At 43.2% G+C, this 21544-nt stretch overlaps 1 protein-coding gene across 4 annotated transcripts in view; it reads left to right on the top strand.

Moving 5' to 3' along the window:
• KIAA0513 (KIAA0513 ortholog) overlaps positions 1-21544 on the top strand; it is a 486466-nt gene that overhangs the window by 294310 nt on the left and 170612 nt on the right. The window lies entirely within an intron of this gene.

A 21544-nucleotide genomic window follows, 5' to 3' on the forward strand; every position in this document is an offset into this window, starting at 1 on the left:
AGTCGGCAGCAATTGGGTTGTGGTTGAAGGCAGTGTGAGTTTTTCTCAGTGGGACAGTATGGTGTTCAGTGGGAGAGACGATGTTGCACTATGGCCAGAGCTGCTGAATTTGGAACTGGGGAACCAGGTTCAGCCTTAATAACCAGTCCACCAGACGACTCTCCTGAGAGAGCACAATCCCATGCTAGACCTTAGCAGGCTTCGCAAGACCTTAGAAGCGCTGGTGTCTTAGCACTAGCAGGTGGACCCTAGCACTGGCATGTCTGGGTTAACCTTCAAGGTTTGTCCACCACAATCCATACTGAAGTTCACCTCCAGTCTTGCTAGCAGGCCTATGAAACAGCACAGCCAAGAACAACAGTGACTCTGTCACTGAGGTCACATGACCCTTGAGAAGGGCCAGCTCTAGGGCAGTGCAACCGGTGTGACCGGGCGCTGACTTTGGGTGGAGACATTATGTTTGCAAGTAAATTAAGGTTTTAAAAGAGCTTGCTGCCTCCTTCCTGGCCTCCAGCAATTTTCGGCAACAATAAAAATGTGATGATGACTCTGGTGTTTAATGTTCTTCCTAGAGAGAGATCGGAGTTTTGTCTAGTGGAAATGACTCCTGGAAAGGTAGCACATAGGGTTAATGTGCCTGCAGCAAAGAACATGTACCATGCAGATCAGAAAGTGCACATAATGTAAATAGGTCAGTGGGCTACTGCCTGTGTGTGTGTGTGTGTGTGTGTGTGTGTGTGTAGGTGGCTCTGTGGGTGGCTCTATTTGTGTGTGGGTTGCTCTGTGTGAGTGGCTCTGTGTGTGTGGCTCTGTGTGTGGGTGCAAATGCAATAGGTCTCGCATTTGAGAGTGATTAAGCTATTGACATTGTAAATAACAATGCCGTTTCTTTAAATGTTTTAAAAACAAAAACCTAAACAAAAATAATGTCATGAGCAATGCCAATAGCTCTAACTTTAACAATGCCGAGACCATTGCATTGTAAATGCTTGTTTGATCTGCTGAGTGGGGAGTTGCTCCTCCGCCTTAGCAGAGGAGCCACCCTTGTGTACTGATCCTGTTGCTTTCTGTTCAGTTATCTAAAAAATGTGCAGCACACTATGCCTTTATTCCGCCAGTAAGACTGCAATACAAAGATCGACAACATATAAATTGAACATCAATGCACAACATATTTTTCTTTACGGTTCTACACCACATTCTGGTTAAGCTGATATTTATCTTTAGGAGTACTTAGTGTCCCTGTATCTTTAATTTCTTTGCGCATCGACCTTAGTGATCGGTAGATAGTGGGGCAGTATTTTAAATTGCCAAACTCAAATGTACCCTTTATTTTCTGGCTGGGCAGCGTTTGACCAGTGGTACAGTGGAAGAAATAAGAAGTTTCTGTCTCAGGAGAGTTAGATTAAAACAAATCCCAGGGGTGTTTTGTAATTGCACAAATTTGCCATTCCATGAATCCTTTGAAACAATATGGTGGTGCCCGAGTAGTGCTGGCGAAGCAAGCAGAAGTGTAGTCTCTCTAATATTATTAACAGACCTAACCCTGCTTGGTCCACACTAGTGGCAATCCACTCATTGTTACAGGGGTCTCTGTGTCCCGCTTGTTGAGCAGGACTAATGCTAGATTAATTAGCTGATTTAAATGAAACCGCGCCAATTTGTCAGAAGTAAAGCGGAAATTGAAAACCACTTAATGTGTGATTTGAATGTATGCAAATTAATCGAGAATGTTAGAAGCATAATCCTTCACAAATTTCAGCCTGCGTCTGTGAAATGTATTACGAGGTGGCATCTAGTCACAAGTGAGGCTTGCACGTGATCATGAGTCAGGTGTCAGTCAGTGCATTGGCAGAGCCTGCATCCTTCCCGATTCAGACACTTCATTGATGAATTGAATGCCAAGATTAAAATCTGGCTGTTCGAAATAATCATCATGAATGTAGTCCTGAATTCCATTCACAACTCTGTGTCTCATTTCGAGGCAGCCAACATATTTCCATGATGAACACACGATTGCAGGTAGTCAGTGCAAAAGTGAAAGTGAAAACAGTAACTAATGACCTTGTTCTAGTTTGAGCCAGAACTTCTGATTCGGGCGCAGGTGAGAGTTTTGTACCCAAATTGAGATTCCAGTTTGTGGGGATTACCGCACCTGAGCCCCCCCTTCCCAAAAAATGATGTTAGAATAACCAGTCCATGTTCCTCATTTTAAAACACGGGACAAATACATAGTCTTACTGTGTTAGTCCCCATTCCAAGTTGCAGAACTTTTTTAGATGCGGTAACTCCACTTGGTAAATACTACAGTGTGCTCTATTGCTTTTACAGGGTGAGGCTTTGCCACATCAAAACTTCAGCCCTGGAAGAATGAGGGCCTAGGTGTTTTCCTGCTTAGCTCCCAGAATGCAGAAAGCACTTTCTGAACCTCTTCGCCATTCTCCCACACTGCTTGGGTTCAAACAGCCATGAAAATTCACCAGTTTAAGAAACACTTGCTGAAATGTAGTACTTTTCTCAGTCTTTGGTGTGAGGTTCTGGTGCAATTATTTATTTATGTATTTATATAGAGCTCTACTACCCAATTAAATATACCTGATGTTAAATGTAAAGCTCTATGGTTTGGTCGCGCACTCGCGCTGTTTGAATAACTTAATAAATAAAATATTTTCTGGACATACTCTATTTGGTTTCAAACCTTGGTGTTCTTGCGCTCCGCCCGCCCCATTTACGCATTTGAGTGTGTTTTACAAACCTCTGCTTCAGTGTAAACTCTTGCCAAATATTGCGTGACGTTGCAGAATTACTCCATAATAAAATCTACCGTGAAACTAAATGAAATGCTACATTATGTGGTTTTGCACATTTGCCATGGGTTGGGTGCACCGCTCTTTCTCTCTGTTAAAGCAGGGCTTTGTGTAAAAGGATCATTGTTAAGTCAAGAGTTTTGCCCTGAAGTGCTGGTCGACGTAAACCTCGTAGTCAGGCCGAGATGCAGTCATTCACTGAAGGGTACTTCTTACTCTTCTGGGCACAACAATCTGGGCTGGGCAGCCTCTTACGCAGCGGGTGGTTGGGTAAACAGCAGATCTGTTCTGCTTCGATCAGTCCCACTTTAAAGAAAAATATGTTGAAAAAACTTGCTGTAAGGATCTGCTGTGAAAAATATATATTTAAAAGTTTTGCTATAAGGGTCTGCCATGAAAAAAATATTCGTAAATGATGTTTAAAGATCTAAAAGCAAAAAATAATAAGCATTTTGAAGATGAGAAACATGGAGGAGAGGATTGTATTGATTTGTAGGGGGAAGATCCTTCTAAAAAAAACTTGTTGTCCAACTCCTTACCCAGCTGATGGGGTTCACTGTTTACCTGTATGTTCCTTAATGCGCCATCATGTAGCCTTATGCCCCTTTTGTGCTTGGGAATATGAAGCATATCTGGCTGTTTGTCTGTTCCTCCTGAAGTGGAATAGCAGGCAAGCTCTTGCACCTATGTCTCTATTGGTGGACTTGATCTTCCATAACTCATATACACAATTGACCCTTATCCCCCAGGAGATCCCAGCTCTGAACCTGTATGCTGAAACTCTTTATCACCACCTGCAAATTTGTTAGCAGGCCTGACTGGGACTTCTCCCTAAAAGTCCTCAACCTTTGGAAACAACTCCCCTCCCCCCTTCCTCCCCCATCCCAAATCTCATTTGTGTGCATCCGCCTGGGGGAGATCTTAAAAAAACAATCCTGTACAGCTACGCATTCCTTATATTTTCCTGATCTGAGCCCTCGCTACACAAAACATTGTGTGTCTCTCTCAACAGGAAGGAACATGCTCTTGCAAGATGGATTAGAATTGCTCCACTGGGCATAATTATGTGGCTGTGGACATACAGCAATCCCGATTGTTCTCAATGTCTTTGCTGATTTTGTTAATGGGCAATAGTTATTGCACCCATTTTTTTTTAACAGTTACAACTACTTCTATATTCCAGCAGAACGTGTTACGTGGGTGTTGTACCAGGGAGAACTGCTTCCTGGTCCTTCTGCACAGACACTCTGTTGCGGTCTTAGCCAGGTGACCAGTGTATTCCTGGAATGGAGACTTGATAAAGAGAGTCTCTTTTCTTAAATGTAAAGTTTAGACCATTTTAGTGTACCTGTACCTGGCACCTGAAACATCTTCTTTCTTCATAGACTTGATGGCTGAGCACATGCAGGCCACCCAGTCTGTTGAGATACCCAAGTCTAGGACTATTGCCAGAGTTTTGCTAGAAGTTGTACATCATTAAGGCTGGGGACCATGAAGATGTAAGGTGGGTGGTGGGACCATACTTAGTGGACTCTGCATTATAGAGTGTCGTAGGACATGTTCCTATCTCAAGGCATCCTGCAGTCTTTGGCCTTGGAGTGAGATGGCCTGTGCCTGGTGCATGTCTTTCACCCAGCTGGCATCAGGCTACCTTTGCATAAGAGCCTGGTGGCTGCTTTTGCTAAATACCAGTGAGATATCTTCCAGGACTAACACGCCCAGATCTTCTCTGTCACCAGAAAGCTAGAATTGTCCACAAGACACAGCCTCAGTTGAGCTGGACGTCTAGAGGACGGTGCGGGAGTTGCCTTGGGATGAAGGTTAAAGGTGAATAAGACATACGATTATTTCAGACAAAAACGATGATTCGAGATAGAAGGAAAACTGCTTGGGCATAGAAACCAATGCCGATAAAGATTGATGCTAAATCGTTTCTGGGCAATTGTGATACTTTCTGTACACAAGACATTAAGGAGTATTTGCCTGTGTCACCACAGGGCTAGCGTCGACTAGTACCAACATCCCTCAGGACATTTTTCAAGTTTCCTCTTGCGTCCTCTACCTGGTGAGACTCCCCCTTTGTGGGCATTTATATGCATTGCCAAGTATCTCATAGAATGCTTACGGTGCAAGCTTCATGTGGTTTATTTAACATTTCATTTCCTCCTTTGGGTTTTATTGTTCTTTTCATCTGTTGCCATTTTATGACTGAAGAAGGCATGTTGGCCTATTGTCGGAATGTTCTGTTTGTTTGGCTTTTCCTTGTATTTATTTTTCAGGTGCGGCATCCCCTCGTTTGTTTGAGAGAGCCGTCTTAGCTTTCACTTCCTCCTTTTTGCCTCTGTTGACTTCAGTAACAGGATTCATTCTTGTGATCACGGCAGAGATTCCTTCGCAGCAACTTCGTCAGGGGATTTCGCCCCAGAATCAAGACGCTCGGAGAAGTTTTTGATGTTCACTTTTTCACCCGTGGGACTGGAGCACGCGCTCAGAATGTTACGTCATACGCATCGGTAACCAGGCAGACATTTATTTAGCCAAGATGTGCAGGAAACGCAACCGGGCATCTCCGTTCATTTTCACTTTGTTTGCATGTTCCCTTTTTATCTCGCCCCTTGCTTTCTGTTTTTTCCTCCCTCATCATTTGTTCCTGTTGGCACGGTTTACACCCATGCCCTAATCTTCTATCTCTTTACTACAACGGAAGTGACTTTATTTTAGCCGTTTTTCTCCAAATTGTTTTGCACCTTTTCGGTCTACCCTCTCATCTCCCAACAGTTTTTCCATTTTAATGCAATTTACGCCTTCATTTTGCTTTGACCTAGATTACGCCAGCCCTCTACATCCATTGGTCTAGTCCAAGTGCTGTTCACATTTTGCTTCTCCTCACCACAGCATGGGGCAGTGGGTCAGTTTACCGCTCACTCCGGCCTCACTGAGACTGACCGCATTTTGCTCTTCCACATGTGGAAACCTCTTCCACATCTGAGGACTGGTTGCTTTCTGCTTTCATTTGTTTTTGCTATGGTTGATTTTGTACTTGCTGTTTTTACAGTTCTTTGTGCTAACATGCACAACACTTTCGGTTGGTAATCACCTTACTTTATTACGTTTACACTGTTAATATATTTTGCATATGCGTGCAGAATAAGCACGTTTAAAAATGGTAAGCTTTTCAGTTCCGAAATTAATGCTTTGCCAATGATTTTTTAATTTTGGTTTTCTTGCCTTATATTGGTGCTTGACTCAAGTTAGCAAAGTGCGTTTTACATAAAAATGTGCAAAAAATATTTTTTTAACACTTGTGCATTCCTGTCTGCCTTTCAATTAGTTCAAATCTTAGTTCTGTATTTCAAAGGTAAGGTTTATTCATTTAATTGACTTCTTTGATAAATGCAGAGTCGCCCCTTGAGTTTTTGAAGTATCAGGTGATTAGAAGGCAGTTTTTCAGAGCTTGATCATGCTGAAACGTAATAGAGAGCTTGTACATGGTGCTCCCAAGCTGAATTGTCCTCCGGTTGGCAACAGTGGTTGATACTGGGATATAACTCACTCTTTCACATTTAATGGCCCTAGAATAATGATAGGGTGGATCTACATGCCAAGATTCAAATCTGTGTCCTTCAGGTTACATCTATATATCTGTAGCAGGTGCATTAACCCACCAAATCTCTAAATTACCTCGGTGGCACTGGAGAGCTATGTTGCTTCTGGAACATGGCTATGGTGTAGCTCCAGTAGAACTGGATCCATGCCAGATTTTCAGGGTGACCTTTGTGTGAAACAGTCCAATTGACTTTCATTGTGTGTGGATATCCCTACAATTCTATCAAATATCCTGCTCTCCTAGATCCATGCTGAATGCCCTTGCTCTACATTGCTTAGATCCTAAAAGCAAAACAGGGTATACATAATCACAATGCGCAGATTATGACAGGATGGACTGTGGTGAACTATAGTTTAAGTATGCTTTTCTGTAACAGTAGTCATGGTGTTCTGTTTGCATTGTGCCTATACAGTGATGCTGTGATACACAACTACAAAGAATGCACTTGTAGGTAAATTATGGAAACTTTAAGCCTGTGCGCCGCATTCTATAAATGCCGTTGAATGGAAATCTCCTATTGTAGAATCTCTGTCCGCATCAAGTGGTTCATTCACCTTGCCCATGTTGCCCATGCTGCCCTACATGAAAGGGTAGTTTCGTTCCACATTGCCATTATTGTACAATTTGTTTCCAGAGTTTTAGGTAAATGAGAGACTTCAGGGAGCTTGTCTCTTCTGAGACTCCCTATAGGTTTCAGGGCTGTCTTGGGTTCAAGTGTTAATAACCACTCATCAGAACTTGACCATCACCCAGTCTGTTTCTTGCCTGAATTGGTGCATCATTGGACAATTCCAGTGTGGAGGTAGTGAGTATCCCCCCTTGCTGTCATGTGGGCAAGCATGTTTATTATTGTTTCTCATTGTGTAATCTTCCTCCGGTGTTGTAGGTCACAGTTTAATGAATCCTAATGTTTAATAGCCACAGCGCATGTGCCAATTGGAGCATCTACCCATTCTTCTACATCTAGTTTGCACAGGTGTTTGTACCCATTATTCCTTCAAATTCCTAATATTTTTGTGAGTAATTGCAGTCAGGGTTGTATTTCAAGCCTTATCCCTCCTAAGTTGAGCTTCCAGTGATAATTTCTTATAGTTTATGATCTTTGAGTTAGCCATTCAGGTTCCTCGGTTTTAGATGCTTATAGAATTCTTTATTGTGCGGTCCAAGTTCTCATCTGAGGGCAAAACAATTTAGTCTAATCCAACCCCTGAATTTGGAGATAAACTCATTTTTCAAGTACTTTGAACATGAGGTTCTGCTCCAAAGAACCAAAGTCTTTGTCTGCATCAATCAGAGGCAAGCCTGGGATGGGACTGATTCGATTCTGCATCAGTCGCGGCTGTGTGTAACTGTCCTGGATTAAACCATATTGTGAAAGGCAGGATAAGTCTAGATTTAAGAATCTTAAGGGGTGAATTTAGGGTGAGTGACTGATTGTGAACTCACTATATATCGTGTCTGTATGTACCTTTGCAGCGTAATCTTAAGGTGCTCAAAAGGAGGAGGTAATCACCCTTCAACCCCCCAAACAGGACCTAGCCACAGAGTCCTAATAATATTCAACCTTATCCCTGAGCACACACTTTCTGTGAAAAACACCAATAATTAGGCTATTTCAATACAGATGCAATCAATATTTGTTGTTTTCTTTATTTTCAATCTTCATTAAGCCTTTAGCCAAGGAAAACAACAAATATTGATTGCATTTCTATTGAAATAACCTAATTAATGGTGTTTTTCACAGAAAGTGTGCGCTCAGGGATGAGGTTGAATACGTCTAGATTTGTCCAAGTGGACAAAGCATTTTTTTACTCTTCTGCACCAATTTGTTAATGTTTTCACTAGTATCTTTGGTTGCATGTTAAGCAAGGATACCTGGCAGTTCGTCTCACATTCTTCTCTGTTTTTCCCATCTTTATGTAGGCGCGGACTACATTTTTAAATTCTTTTAACCGCTGCTGCCACGGACGAGCTTGCTGGACAAACTGCACTGTGTTGCACAACTCCCAAGGCTGCTAACGGTGCTGGGACTGCGAGGACCAGGGTGCTTTGGCAGGCATTTCCACACCGCACCTGGTTCCTCTTCCTGGCCCCTCCCTTTTCAGCTATTAAATTCACGCCCACCATCGCGTGAGCGGGACGCGTGCGGGGCGCAGTCCGGGGCGAAGCCCGGGCAAAGGGCGGGCTTGTTTAAGCCCGTTCAAGCTCGGTTAAGACCGGACCGGGCCCCTTCTCTTGGTCCTCAACCCCTGCAGTTGTTGTGCCGTTAGTCGACTGCTATTATGGATACTCGAGGTAAACTTACAAGACCACAACCCTTTGTAGCAGGTACTCTGGACAATTTCATTATCAGGGCGAACTCTGTTGTACAAGGTGAATTGAATATGTTAGAAAGGCGCAAATCTGATGGGATTGATAGTACCAGGAGGTCTTCGTTGGGTTTATTAGCATCTGTTAGGTCCCCCTCGAATTTGGATGATTCACATACAGCTCTTTTGGACTCTATTGACCAAACAATTGAATTGGTCTTACAAGATCTTAGGTCCAGCACTTCCGCAGGTAGAGACATACTCCAATCTATTCCCGAGTGTATACCCCCCCTTTTCTTGAAACATCATCTGACCCAAGCTTGAGCCGCGCCCATCTGATACACCAGGGTGCTGTCCCTAAAAGGAAACGTGAGGGGAATTTCAAACGAGGGAAAAAAGCGAGATTGGACCGCTCCCATACTAATGCCCAGAATACATTGATTATAATCCCAACTAGGCCAGTTATAGATACTAGGGTGATATCCAACACATCCCCAGTGATAACCCCCGGCCAATCCGAGTCTCTGCCTCCTGCCTTAGACCGGAGTGAAAGGTCTGATCGGGGGAATGATTGTATTATAGACACCTTAAACAATGTCCTTAAGGGATTTTTTACTCCGATGATGGCTAGGTTTGACGCTATCGATGTAAGGCTTAAAGAAATAGAAAGGGCTATTTCAGCTATAGTTAATCCACCGGGGAGTAGAGGTAAAATTCATAACTCATCCGCAAAGAGCACGAGCGATCCCCAACTCCCTCCTCTTTCTACACCTGTAGCCTCGACAACTCCCCTTCCCAGAATGGAACCTATTTCATCTAGAGTATCATCCCTTACATTTAATTCCTCTCCTTCTACTATTCCCATCCCTTTACTTCCCCAAAGCCAACTACCTACCTTAATTAGAAGTCCTAATGGAGCATCTAAACTAAACCGAACAGAAGCAGGGGGTACTTCTAGGGACCTCGGTGATCGTATCTGTAAAGATGTGGCTAGTGTCAGCTGGAAAAATGTGATCAACCTCCCCCCTGAAGCTTCGCCTTATGTTATCATCTTAAGCGGTGTTCCAGAGCTCACTAACCCCGACTCAGAAACCTATGCCTCTCTTAAAAACAAAGTGATTAGTTGGCTTAACACGCATAGGCCTCTTCCCCCGAACATAAGTTCTGAGGTCTTAATGGTCAGGAGGGTTTCTTGGCTGGGAAGTTCCATAAAGAAAATTAAGGGTGATTGTATCTTGGTGAATTTTAGCAATCCCCAGATTGCACCCTATATTTGCAACTGGTTGGGCAATATTGGAGCTACCTCTATTAAACCCCTACCATTGTCTTTCTTCTATCCCCCAACCAATACCCTCTTCCAGCCCGAGATCGATGGAAACTGGACTAGAGTTGGACTTACTTCCTTAAGAAGAAAACAGAGGCACATTCGTTTTGATGTGCCTTCACGAGGTGACTACTTGTGTAACAACAGGTATGCCTGCCTCGAAGAGGTCGACTGACTGAGTCGAGGGGATGGTATTCTTAATTCCCCTGTTGAAGTGATGTTATCCCCCAAGCAACAGCCCACCCGTCCTGCCTTCTCTGTTGCCTCTCCAACTGCCTTGTTGAATTCGAGTGAACGTCTTATGTGCAAAAAATCTGATGCTATTGTAAACTCATCGAGTACATATAAAGTTCTCTCGTGGAACATAGCTGGTTTAGTTAGTAAGCTCGATTGCCCTTTGTGGGGCTCCTTCATAGACCTTCATCATATATGCTGTTTTCAAGAGACATGGGCAAGGCAAGAATGTGATCGTGAGGGCTTTGCTTCCTTTTCTATTCCGGCTGTGTGGGGAGGTAGTGGTCGCCCCTCAGGAGGTTTAACTATTTGGGTTGCTACCCATCTAGGCTGCAGTGCTATGACTCTAGAAACCGGGTCTGAGGATGTTCTCTGTCTGTTACTAGACTGGTCCTTAGGCACAAAGTTAGCAATGTTCTAACCAAGATCCCTGAGGGTACAATGTTCCTTATAGCTGGCGATTTTAATTCTCACTTCGAACCACTCCAGGGGTTGGTGGACCAAATAAATCAAGAGGAGGATGAAATATGGCAAATCCCACAGGTCGCTGGCCCAATGGTTAGGTCCTGGGCCCCCCTGGCTGTCCAGATCACCTCCCTGGCAATGACCCATTCAATCAGGGCCTGCAATGGCCGAACAACTTCGGACAATCCCTCAAAGCCTACGTTTAATAAGCCAGGGAGGGAGGCTAGACTTGATTATATTTTTATCCAGTGCAAGGAGTGGAACAGAGTATTCGACTTCGAGGTGGTTCCCAGGGGTGAGAGCGATCATAATCCCCTGATACTGGATGTATTTTTATTGGGTTTGTGTCCCGGTGATCCAAGGTCACTACCCAAATCTGAGGCACTGAATAAAGCAACCCTGACTAACAATAAAGGTAGAGTTAAATGGCCTAAATTGGCTGGTAACCAAGGAGAACTTTCTGAAGTCTATGCGAGGGTTGGCCGAGCACTGGACGATGTACTAAATCTTACGGAGCAGTACTCTTCCCTTGACTATTGTGGAAAACTGGCCGAGGTAAATAAAGCACTATTTTCCACCTTAGCTGATATATTTAATCCAACTGTTCCTTGTATCAAAAGGACTTGTAGACAGTCCCATTGGTATAATAGGGCATGTAGATCGGCTAAAGGTGATTTGCTGGATGCAATAAAAAAGAAAGTCAATAGGGAGGACATACAACAAAAGAGACGTATCTATAGGATTTTAATACATTATGCCAAACTCGAGTGGGCAACAGAAAACTGGGTCAGGTTAACATCTGCCCTTCAGTGCAGAGACTCACGGAGATTTTGGCTGATTGTGTCTACTGGCACAACTGAACCCGCCCCAGCAGTAAATCCTAATATTGCCCCTGAAGTCTATGAAGAACATTTTAGCACCCTTTACAGGGGGGACCCCCCTACATTTGAATTTGTCCAGTATGCTGCTGCGCAGGTAAATTTCACCTTGAGTGAGGTCCAACGTGCTATATCTATGCTTCCCGCGGGCAAAGCTCCCGGTTTGGATGGGGTTCCCGGTGATCTGTATAAACATGAACTCAGAGTCTGGGCACCATATTTTACTGCACTATTTATTGCAATTCTTGGGGGTATGCCAGTTCCTTCTACATGGCTGGGTGCAGAAGTTGTCCCTATTTTTAAAAAGGGGTCCCCTTTGCTCCCTGGTAACTATAGGCCTATTAGTCTGATAGATGTTGCCCAGAAACTCTTTTCAAGGTTGATTCTGGACCATCTTTTGGACTGGATGGAGGAGTCTGAGATTCTGAGCCACTATCAAGCGGGATTCAGAAAGAGCGTTTCAACAACTGATCAGATCTTTAGATTATGTATGCTCTTCTGGAAGACAGTCAGGGTGGAGGGGGGCTCCCTTTATACTATTTTTGTTGACTTACGCGCGGCCTTTGACCTGGTCCCACGCACGAAACTTTGGACTGTGATGCAGGAATTAGGCCTTCCAGCACCTCTTCTGCAGATTATAGTCCGTCTTCATACCAATAATTTTGCAAAGGTCAGATGTGGGAGAGAAGGAGGTTTATCATCCAGCTTCCCCGTTGAAAGGGGGGTAAGGCAGGGCTGTGTTTTGGCACCGACCCTGTTTTGCCTCTACGTAAATGGACTCATTTCCCATCTGAACGAGGTACCAAACCGAGACGCTCCACGACTCGCTGGTATAGGGATCTCAGCAATTATGTTTGCTGATGATACCTTGTTACTTGCTAAGACTCCCATGGGTGTCCAACGAGTCTTGGACGGTTTTGTCTCCTTCTGTGCTGACCGGGGGTTAGAGATCAACACAGCTAAAACAAAATTCATGAACTTTAATCCTCCCAGGTCATCCCGTCCCAACCCGGTTATTCACGGTATTAGTCTTGAGAGGGTTCACACGTTTGAGTACCTGGGACTGACCTTGAATGAAAATATGACATGGTCTCACCACCAGATAAAATCAAACTTAAAGCTAACTCAAAAGGTCGGGGGTATTTTGAACTTATGGAATGAATCCATGACACATCCTATTGGTTCGCCACTAGAAATTTACAAACTGCAGGCGCGTGGGGCAATAATATATGGTGGTGAACTGTGGGGCAACAATTGCGCCCCTGATATTGTTGCAACGGAAAACAAGTTCCTGCGGAACTTGGCCGCTTTACCACCGAGCACATCACTTCTCCCTCTCAGGCTTGATCTGGGATTAAGATCAATAAAGGAGGAATTAGGTGTGAAGCCCCTTACTTTCTGGAGGCGACTTTGGACAACCCCCGAACTCTTGAGTTACCGCTCTGAATTCATGGAGTTACACCAACATATAGCTCTATGCAAAATCCCATCGCTCATGTACATAACGGACGAACTAGCGGGGCTGGGTTTATCGGCCCTGTGGACAAATCCTCAAGAGGCCTGCAGTACCATATCCCGCAAAGATTTGGTTGCACTGTATCATGACCGTAATCTCTCTGCCTCTTTAGCAAGCGATACTTTGGGGCATATGTCTTCTACCTTTCTAACTGTGAAGGACTACTATAAGCTGGAGACAGTCTTGGATGACATTAACCCCATTGGTCTTAGGAAATTATTCCTCCAATGGAGACACAATGCATTGCCAATTAGAGCCCTAACCAGTAGCTGGCACCCACCCACTCCTAAAAATTGTCCAGCCTGTACTAACGAGCTGGAGAACGAAATTCATTTAATGTTTTTCTGCCCATCTTACTTGAAATCCAGGAAAAAGTGGATCATTCCCATCTGCAGAAATTGGGGTTTTAGGCATCATCTGGATGCCTACCAACTGTCGAAATCTGACCTATCCCCTCCTACTGTATTTGCTGTCAGCAAGTATCTAGCTGCTGTATGGAACACCAGAAGAACTTTTTTGATGATTTGAAATTTTAATTGTATCATATGAAGTTCTTATTCTCGGCATATATTTCTGCAGATGATGTAACCTTTTATATCCTGGATGTTTACTTATCGTGGGATCATTTTTTTGTTGTATCTGTATTGTATTTCTTTTATGACTTCACGAAGTCGAAATAAAGATTAAAGAAAGAAAGTATATAATTGATGAGGTCTCCCCAGAGGTCAGTTACTAAAATACTTATTTTTCCTGCCTTTTGGAATATTCCCAACACCGATTTGTAAGTTCCATCCTTCAACTTTTTAATGAGGTTGGGCAACAACCATTTCCTTTCGAGTGTATTGTTTGTTGCCACGTGGGTCAACACTTGTCTCCATTCCTAACTATTATTTCTCCCCCATTTTCCTCTCTCTGTGTTTGTGAAGCTGTTAAAAATTCAATTAATTAAAAGTATTACGTTGTAATTTTCGCCATCTGTGGCCTATGTAGGTTCTTCTAATATTTGACAAAAACATTAGCAATGTTCCATTCCTTGGCCTCTATTACCTTTCTTGGCTCCCTCACATTCCCAACATATCTAAGCTGGTCATCTTCTTTTTTACTAAGCCGTGCCATTATTTTCTCCCCTTATCCATTTGTTTGCCTCTGTGTGGCAAGATATTGAGTTTTTGTCTCTTTTGTCATCCGAATGGAATATTTCCCTTTTTAGATCCAGAGTGTTCTTCTGCGGATTATTGGGTGTGTTTTCTCTGTGTCCAATAATTACTCCTCTAGAAGCCTTAACTTCTCGAGTTGTGACCTTAAGTTTCATGAAAGTAGTTACATGTCTATAGTTATGGCTTAAAGTCTCCCACAATATTCACACTGGAGTAACTGAGTCCGTATTCAGTTTAAAGAATTTCACCTGCATCAGTTGTGGCTATTTCACGAATTCTGGGTGAAGTAGGTGTAGCACCCTAAGCTACCACTTTCTCTGTTTCTTTCTCGCTCCTTGTCTGAGATCCTCCTAGTGAGGTATTTTCATGATCGAGAAAGTGAGTGTCTAAATGTGGGATTAAGAAGCGGTCTATCCTCCAGTGGCGGGCCCTTCAGTGCTGTGCATATGTTGTCGTTGCCTAAATGGGAAATGACTAAAGCCTGAATGGTGGTTGTAAATTCAGCTGCAAGTAGATTCGGTATGACACTAGATAAAATGAGGAACTGATGCAAGGCAGTCCAGGGTTGCTTAGAGAGTAGGACTTTGAAGCATGTGTTGATATAGGAATTCATCACAGTTTGTAAGTTGAGGTGTGACTTTGTCAAGGTTTGTTCCTGTGAGCCACTCCTGAACTTGCCCTTGTTTGTTGTTCCCTGTAATTAGAATGAATTCCTTTTTCAAGGGTATCCCCATTTAGTTCAATCTTTAACATCTAGTTTTGGGTGATGAGAAAGTTGCTCTTCAGGAAGTTGATAGTGTGGTGGGAGTAGACCTTCAATCAATCAATCAGTCCATGTAAAGCACGCTAATCATCCCTAGGGGTAGTCAGGCGCTGTATGAGGTGGAGCTACTCAAACAGCCACGTCTTGAGTCCACACCTGTATTCGGCGAGGGATAGAGGTCGGAGGTGGAAGATGAGCTTGTTTCAGGCTTTGGCTGCGAGGTGGGAGAAGGAGCGTCCTCCGGCCCGGTATGATGGATGCAGGGAAATGGTGGCGAGGGCCAAGGAGGCAGACCGCAGGAGTATGGTGGGCTGGTGGAAGGTCAGGCGGTTGTTCAAGTATTCTGGTTCTGTATTGTGGAGGGCTTTGTAAGCGTTCATAAGCAGCTTTAAGTGGTATATCTTCTTGACGGGGAGCCAGTGCAGGATACGTAGGTGGGGCGTGATGTGGGATCATCTGGGAAGGCCCAGGATGATTCTTGCTGCTACGTTCTGGATCGTTTGGAGGCACTTGAGGAGGAGGGTGGTCGTTTCTGGCATAGAGGGTGTTCCCATAGTCAAGTCGACTGGTAATGAGGGCTTGAGTGACGGTTCTTCTGGTGTCAGTTGAGATCCATCTGAAGTCCTTACGGTGCATTCTGAGGGTTTTGAAGTAGGTAGAGGCAACCAAGTTGACCTGTCGTCTCATGGAGAGCTCGCTGTCGAGGATGATTCTGAGGTTGCAGGTGTGGGTAGTGGGGGTGGCTGCTGGTACGAGGGCCACCAGTAGATGTTCCACAGCGAGGGGGATCGTCCGAAGAGGAGTATTTCAGCTTTGTCAGTGTTGAGATACAGGCAGTTGGCTCATTCTGTCGGTGACGTCGGTCATGGCATTCTGGAAGTTCGCTGTGGTGGTGTCCGTGTCTTCGGTGAGGGAGAGTATGAGCTGGGTGACCTTCCGGAGGAGCTAGATGTCATCCGTATACTAATAAACCTTGATGTTCTCAATGGTCAGGAATGCTTCAAGACAGTGCTTCCCAAACTTTTTAGAACCACAAACTACCTTTTATAACAACAAACTTTCTTGACCCACCTAGTGTTTAAGGACACGAGGCATTACATTTTGTAATGTAATTAAAGCATCGTGTGGTAGCACATTGTCATTTACAGACAACACATTTTCCATTTAAATGCCCACTAAATTTGCACTGACAAAGTTTTACTGATAAAATGTATATTGCATACAGATAATGTGTGGAAATCGGATTTCAGTGAATATGTATTATTTTTCCATCACCAAGTAAAGTGTCTTGATTTGTTCTGATACAATTAAAATCTTTGTTTGCATCACACTTCAGAATTACAAAAAAAGTGCTTCATGTTTGCTTTCCTAACTGTTGAATGTGCACAGTTCATATACAGGTATTTTTAATTTATTGTGCGTTATGAAAAAGTGACATCCTATATTATAGCCTTTCATTTTACACTTAACTTTACTTTATCTGACCACAAAGTGAGAGAAGTTTGTGAACACTAGTCCCCATGTTAAAAAACATAAGCAGCAACTTGTCAGAACACACAGCCTGACACGTGACCACTGTCTTTGAAGTGCAGCAAATCTGACAAGACAAATGCAGAATTTAAAGGTATCGTTATTTACTGCTTGGACTTTCGTGACCCACAAACATGGACTTGTGACCTACAGTTTGGGAAAAACTGCTACAAGAAGTTCCATTAAAAGACTGAAAGTGATTGGTGACATGATGAAACTTGTAGTAAGAACATGTAGGTTACCATTAGGTTATCTGATCTTAAGTTGTTCATTTTGTCAAGTCATTGTATATCAGGGCAGTAGGAGAAAATGTCTAGAGGACAGTGTTTTTTAAAATCCTTAGGTGAGGAGAGGGCGTTGTTTAGAGTTTCGTGACAGACTGACAAAATCTGTCCAGAAGCCAAGGATAATGAGGATGCAAATGGTTGCCATTGTCAGTGATGTGTAGGATTGTGTTGATCACTTGGATGTTTGATGTTTGCTGTTTCTATGTTAAACTTTATCTGACATTTAACTGGAAGTCCTGTAAGTGAACATTGGGTATTGTGTTTTTTAAATGAAAGTGGTGTTCTGGTTGTTTTCACAATGAACTAGACTAGGAGTTGGAAGTGAAGGGGTGGGAAGTTGTTGGCGAGATGGTCTGGGCTGAGATTGACTACCTTGAAGAGTGGAAAATCTGTTTTGTTTTGAGTGAGTCTAGGAAGATAGTTTATATGAGGGAATCATTGATGATGTTGAGCAACATCTTACTTGAATGCCTCACCATTGGGAACCTTCTCTGTAGGGGATAAGATGACATTTTCTTAAGCCATGACTTTGAGGCAACAGTAATGTTTGAGAGGTCTTTGATGTAGAAGAGGTAAAGTGGGTCATTTTGTGTGCTTTTGAATGTTGTATAGATGGGATCATGGCTGTGGATTCACACCTCTTGATCTTGTGATTTTTTTTCTTTGGAAACCTTGTTTATTTAATATATCACTTCTTCAACCATTGTTCTCATTCTGGAGGAAGCTTGATGGGCTGCTACATGGCTTTTCAGAGACCCCAGCTTTTATTCACGGTGGCGGTGTCAGTGCAGTAGGTTGCTTTGGTGTTTTTGATAAATTTCCTGTGAGTTGGGCAGACAGCTTCTAGACCTTGAATCTGTACTTGGAGCTGTGACCTTTGCTGCTTTAATTTGTTGTTGAATGCTGCATTTGCTCTTGATGGGTTTTTATATGCACCACAGTGCTGAGGGCTTTGCCATATATGTATGGGTTTCCATGGGTACATTTTTAGACATATTGATTTGGATTTTGAGGATGCATGCTCTGAGTTGTTTTCTTACCTCTTTAGTGTGATTAGAAAATCGTTTTGGTGCTGTGAGGTTTTGAAGGATTTTCCTGATAGAGTAGTCTTGAAGAAGCAGAAATGTTGCTTCGACGCTGTAGTTGTCCTCAATGCAGATGTCTGAAGTGGGTGAGACTGATAATGAAGTTGGCTTTGTTGTTGGTAGAATGATGTGTTGCATGATGGCGGTTTTGTTAAAGAGGTTGAAGGGTGCTTTTGCCAGGTTCTCCGTTTCACAATGGTAGCGAAGGCACACTGAAAGATGTTGTTGGAGTATATTGGTTTAGGTTGTGCTTTGAAGGGAAGAGATTTCGGTGATGAAGGTTTAAGTGGGTTTTATTGGCATGTGGAGGAGATGGATAGTGTTTGTGCAAGATGCTGAGAATGGGAAGTAACAGGTGAAGAGTACACAAGATTTAGTTGAGGAAAGTGGTTGGAGGGTAAAAGCCGTGTCCCATTGTGGATGACTATGAGGCCATATCATGTCTTGCGCTGCATCCAATGGTACGGTGAACAGTTATGAATATCATTTTAAACCTAATCTACTACTATCCCAGGCACACACTGTGAATAGGTAGATATTGTAGGGTTTCCCTCTAGAAAGAAGGTGGGAGGGGGGGTCTCGGTAGAGACTCACCCTGTACCCAAAGGTGTTTGGTTAAGCACAGAACTGCTTGTTGTCCAGATCAGAATAGATCCCGGAATAAAGGCATTTTAATAATTCAGAGGTGTCTGAGAATGACAGAGCATTGCTACACGCATACATTGTCTTTGTTTATGTAGTAGAGCCACAATGGACTATGCCTAACATATTACACATTGGAGAAGATGGTAGATATTCAGATTTCAAAATAAAATAGAATGAATCTGTGTTTTTCCTGGTCCTTGGATAAGAAGCATCCAAGGACCATAGGAATCCATAGGAATAATAAAGAGATATGACACGATTTATGGCGCACAACCATGAGTCAATGTTTATTATTTTAACCGTCAGGCCATTTGCATCTATACCGCCAGGATCTGGAACACCGTTATTGTATCCCTCGGGACTGCCTCAGCGCTTCACCAATTTAGGAAAGAGTTAAAGACCTACCTCTTTATAGAGCAGCACATCACAATTCATGAACCGTCCGCACCCCACCTTTCTTTCCTATTACTCGTCTTCATGCTTGTCTTTGTCCATGAACAGCGCTCTCATTCATGGGGAGGGGTGCATTATTTGAATGATCACACACCTGCTTTTCCCTCACATCCCACAGAATACACTCTTTAGATGGTACCCAAGGCCTCCCTTGGAACAGTTGAAGGGGAACTCTGCAAACTGCTCGTTAACAGCACAATCCCCAGAATAACCTTATTAAATGTACAGCATTGTTTATGGTAGAGGATTAGGCCTGCCTGCTCAACTTGTCAGAATGCTGCTAGGCCTCAAAACAACTATCTGTAATGGAATAGTCACTTAGGTTCTTGGATGAGCTAAGTGCCGTTTAGAGAGGGACGTCTTTTTTTAATAAGCCTGCCACTTTACTAAACCTTTGTCGTCTGTAATTTACAAATAAATGTAATTTTCAGTTTGTGTGGGGAGCAGTTTCAGCGCGTTTTCCATGCTTCTTTTTTAACCTTCACTGTTTTTTCCCTCAGCTTTATTTACTTTACCAAATTTCCCCTATAATTTGGAAGATCTATATTTCTTTATCTTCCTCCGCACCTTCATCACTGGGTCACATGTAGATGACATAGGTTCTACTGAAGGTTAAATTGTTTTGACACTTCAATCCACCCAAAAAAGAATTAAAAAGAATTACTTTATTTTTAGTGTTTGGCACCACAGATCGCTTTAGCTGGCTGTTGCAAGTGCTAATGAGATTAATATAGCGATCGGGTATTTACACTATACCATTAACTTTACCTTATGTTGTTAATATTGATGGCTATTGTGGTTCGTACACTTATTGTTTACTTCACAATGGGCCAGCTGTACGACCCTTTTATTTAGCGCCTCGCAATTTGCAACTCATTGCGAGTCGCAAATTACGAGGCGCTAAATGAAATGTACAATAGTGTCATTACACTGTTTTGTGATTCCCAATGGGGTCGCAGATTGCGAGGCTCATTAATATTAATGAGCCTCTCGCAATTTGCGAGCCCATTGTGAATGGGTGGCCCTCCCAGGGATGGTGGCCTGCTGGGCTCAGCAGACCATGTCTGGGACTGCTTTCCAGTAAAACAGCTTTATTTTTTTAATGCAGCCCGTTTTTCTTAAAGGGAAAACTGGATGCATTTAAAAAAAAACAAAATTAAATGAAACGTTTTTGTTTCATTTTTTAAGGGCAGGCTGTGGTCCCTGGGACCACTGCCTGCGCTTAAAAAATATTTTTAGAGACAGTCACAAAGTGGAAGGGGTCCCCAATTGAGACTGCATAACCACCCTCTTGAAGAGGGTGATAATTTGCGAGTGTTTTGCGACTGCAATTGCGGTCACAAAGCATTTACACATAGCATTGCGGACGGAATTCGAAAGGGAACGCCTAAATAGCAAGTTGCAAATAAATGGTGACTCGCTATTTAGGAATTGTACATGGCCAGCAGTGATTTTGCATGCGCAAACGGGTTCGCAAACCCGTTTGCACATGCAAAATCACGTCGTACATCTGGCCCAATGTTACATGTATGGAATAATGGTGCCTCCCTGTGCCTAGGATGTGTATTATAGGCATACATTCCTTTTGAGCTCATGCAATATAAATAAAATACCAGCCAGACGTATTGGCTTTACCTGCTTGTTTTATGCTGTACTGGCTGAATTATTTTGAGCCTATCATATTTTGCTAATTTATCGTATCCAGTGCTAAGCGAACTATTCTGTACTGCCCTAATGTGTTGCTATTTCCCAACAGACCCTCCTGTTTGCAGCAGGTTTCCTCCTCTCTCCCACTTTTGTCTTTCTTCAGTACCTCAGTTCATTTGTGCATTGGTATTTACACTGATTATGAACCTGTTTGTCAATTGTAATTAAGCTGCTTTTCTTCCTCCAAACTCCTTGGTACTTGCACACAAGGCAGTCTTAAACACATTTCCCCTTGCATGCCTTTTAGTGCCAGTGCCCTCCTGCTGCGGGGATTGTTGCTTCGCCCAAAGCTCTCTCCACACCTCAGTTTGATATTAACCTTGCCATTGTGTGGACTATCTTAATCCTTCAGGATCAGCGTGGGCACATGTCCTGGTTCACTGTATTATCACCATTGGCTCAGAAGCCCCATTAAATAGACACATATCAGAAGCGTTGTTGGAATCTGGCACCATTTACCATCCTGGGATTCTCATTGTCCTGTATGAAAGTGGCCTCTTGACCAGTGATTAATTTGTCTGAGAATAAGTGCCGGGGCTCTCGTCGGGAGGCCACTGCAGCTTGCACCACGCATTGCCCCTGCCAGCTGCCAATGACAGTACAAACACAGCTACTAACAATCAGACTCCTGCGAGCGTGACAATTCAGACTATTCCAGGCCCCCGAAGCTATAAGAATGGCTTGGGAGGCAGGTATTAGTCATTTTACATGTAAATTGAACTAATTTACAGCTGTTGTTTTGCTCATACCTAAATTATCCAGACAATGCCACCATGT

Source organism: Triturus cristatus, chromosome 12 (assembly GCF_964204655.1).
Source record: "Triturus cristatus chromosome 12, aTriCri1.1, whole genome shotgun sequence".
Taxonomy (NCBI): Eukaryota; Metazoa; Chordata; class Amphibia; order Caudata; family Salamandridae; genus Triturus; species Triturus cristatus.